Below are 3,191 nucleotides of genomic sequence, written 5' to 3' on the forward strand. Positions count from 1 at the left end.
ATTACTGACTTATACTTTCTACATGTCTTTCTCAGAAAGAAGCGACTGTGCGCGCTCATATCACATTTTCCCACTATTCTTAAGTGAAAACCGACACACTCTTTGGACTCTTTTGCATTTGCTCAATCCGTGTAGCCATCCACCCTAGAAATCACAGAGCATCAGTTTATAGAGCGCATTTGTATCCTTTCCATAGCTGCATAATACTCTGTATGCACTCTCAATTCAGGCAGACCCCTTTGAATAAGTCTGTGAAGAGTTTATGGTGTTAGAACTAAACGGGTCGTAGCTGAATGAATACCCTACACTACCATCGTCTTTGTTTTGTTTTTTTGTTATGTTTTTCTTTAAAGTTTATTCAATACAACATAATCTCCAACTTCACTGAGGCGGCTGACCACGTCCATGACCAAAGCCGCCTCTAAACTGGAATTTGGTTGCTGAGCCAGCCCCAGCCTCAGCTCTCTTTTCAGCTCCAGGGGGCACAGCACTCCTTCTGTAGGTGTCTCTGCTGGCCTCTGCTCTTGTGAATCTTGCAGGCCGCTCACCCTCTGGACCTTTGGGCCGTCGCCTGCCAGTCTCCGGACTGCTACAGCGCAGGGTGGCGGGCACAATCTCCGGAGGAAGATGCAGGTAATCTTGGAGATACTGGATGCCCTCATTCGTAAGGTACCAGTAGATGTGTCTCCAGGCAAAGTGCTCCTTCACTTGGGCACCTTATTGTCTGCCAGCTCGGGGTGTTTGAGCACAGGGACATCTTTTTTTTAGCAATCATCATCACGCCTTCCTTAAAATGGAGTTTGTAGATGGCAATCCGATTCTTCTTAAGCATCAACATCTCGGCAGCTGCAGGGTCCGAGGCAGAGGCTCCTACACTAACATCTTGCTTTGCATTGTAGAAGCACATCTTCATGGTAAGTTCCTGAACATGTACTTGTTAGTCAGAGCATAAAGGTATGTATATTATCAGACATTGTTGTGTTGTCTGTGTGGGAGGACCACGCCATACTCCAGCTAGCAAAACAGGCCTATTTCCCCATAGCCTCATCAAATAATAGTGTTCTCGAGAGTGAAATTTGCTGCCATGATAGGTGAGAAATGGCACCTGTGGATTTAGTCTGAGTTCCTCCGATTTAGTAATATTGAGCAGACATCCATGTTATAAGGCACGCTTGGTTTCTAGAGGACTGCACGAGCCCCCTCACCGGCTTGCCTGACCTTATTGTTTTTTAGTATTTCAAAACTATACCAGGGAATTCAACCTAACAGAAGCAACCTGACTATGAAGCCCACTCAATCAAAGTCATAAGGTCTGGTATTGCTCTAGGAAGAAGACTGATGTTTTATCATGAAGTACAATACATATGGTCATCAATTCTTTGTCTGCCTCGAGTCTAATTTCTCATTTCTGTGAGGTTGTTGAGGTTTGAATGAGAAGGCCTCCCATAGGCTCAAGTATATGAATGCTTAACCACCAGGGAGAGGAGTATTTTGGAAGGACTAGAAGGTGTGAACTTGTTAGAGTAGGGAGTAGGTGCAGCCTTGCTGGAGGACATGTGTCATTGAGGGTAGGCTTTGAGGTTGCAAAGCTGAAGCCAGGCCCAGTCTCTTTCCTCTCCTCTCCTCCTCCCTCCCCTCCCCTCTCCTTCCCCTCCCCTCCCTTCCCTTCCTCCCCCTCCCCTCTCTTCTTTTCTCTCTCTCCCTGCCTGAGGATCATGGTGTAAAGCTCTTATTATCCGAGGAACATTTGGGGCCATAATTTTTAAGCAATATCCTTCCCCAGAATCATTGTGCATTCCTCTCTCTCTCTCTCTCTCTCTCTCTCTCTCTCTCTCTCTCTCTCTCTGTGTGTGTGTGTGTGTGTGTGTGTTCCTATTCTCTTCTCCCTGCAGTATGAGTAGATGAACTGTTGTATCTGCCCATCAGGGGAAGGTGTTAGCAGCCCGCAGTGATGCTGCCACTGTGTCCCACATTAGGGAGCTGCTGTTGTCATACATCTCTAATCCTCAACCAACTCTGTTGTGCTTACTCTGAAGAACAAGCTGGAAAACTGCCCAGAAAGATGCAGACAATATTTGCATATTCCCTTTAGGATGGAATTCACTCAAACAGGTATGGAGACAGATTTGAGCAATAATGATCTTGTCTTTGTGGCAAAATAAAACTAACGATGACTTCAAGCAATGTAAACAATGGCCAGCCTCATAAAGGAATCATGATTTAGAGAACAAGAGGGGCTTGGTTCTGCTGGGTTGACTTGAGAAGGTGCTCATGGGGAGATGATAACTATGCTGAGACCCGTAAGCAGAGAGGGACCAGCAGGACAAAAACCAACCCATGTGTGTGGATTATCACAGGTAAAGCCTAAAGCAATGGAGCACTTGCCTTCTCCTCCTCCTCTTCCTCCTCCTCCTTCTTCTTGGAACAGGAAAGAAGAAAAATAATGGAGCTAAGGCTTCATAAAGAAAGGAGAGAGTGAAACAAGCAAGAATTGGCTGAGAGGGCGGCAAGGGCCAGATCTGGTTGAGGAGTATGTTGGTTAGTTTTTGTGAACACAGCACAAACTTAGACGTATCTGGAATGAGGGAACCATAATTGAGAATATGCCTCCATCAGATTGGCCTGTGAACAATCATTTGGTTATCAATGTGGGAAGGGCCAGCCTACTAGAGACAGTGCTATCAGAGGGCATGTGCTCCTGTGTGTGGTGTGAAAATTCCTGCTGAGCAAACCATGGGGAGCAACTCATTAAGCAGCATTCCTCATTGGTTCCTGCTTCCGCTCTAGATTCAGTTTCTGCACTGACTTCTTTCAGTGATTGACTGTGATTAGCAAGTGTACATGAAAAAAGCAGCCCCCCCCCCAGCTGCTTTTGGTCATGGTGTTTATCAGAGCAACAGAAACCAAACTAGGACAAGAAGGAAGCAAGGATCAGATCTGATTGAGGATGGATGGGTGAGGTCAAGTCTGGTAGTCTGTATTTGAGTCTGAGGAGAATGGGCTGAATTATAGGGGGTTGGGTAGATTACTTTTCTTTCATTGAGGAGAATGAATTGGAGGAGCAGGTAGGGATGGGACACAACAGGAAACTGTGCACATTCAAGAAGAGGTGCCAGTGGCAGGTTTGGGGGGTGGTGACAGCAAGAGTGAAGAGGACACATCAGGAAACGTGCTGGGGAACGGGGGAGGTG

General features: G+C 46.3%; 1 pseudogene across 1 annotated transcript; it reads right to left on the minus strand.

The window, feature by feature from the left end:
* Positions 1-381: 381 nt before the first annotated feature.
* Positions 382-838, minus strand: LOC308418456 (small ribosomal subunit protein eS10-like; annotated as a pseudogene). The gene has a single exon. The product of its transcript is annotated as a small ribosomal subunit protein eS10-like (transcript).
* Positions 839-3,191: the final 2,353 nt, after the last annotated feature.

Source organism: Micromys minutus (assembly GCF_963924665.1).
Source record: "Micromys minutus genome assembly, chromosome: 3".
Classification (NCBI taxonomy): domain Eukaryota; kingdom Metazoa; phylum Chordata; class Mammalia; order Rodentia; family Muridae; genus Micromys; species Micromys minutus.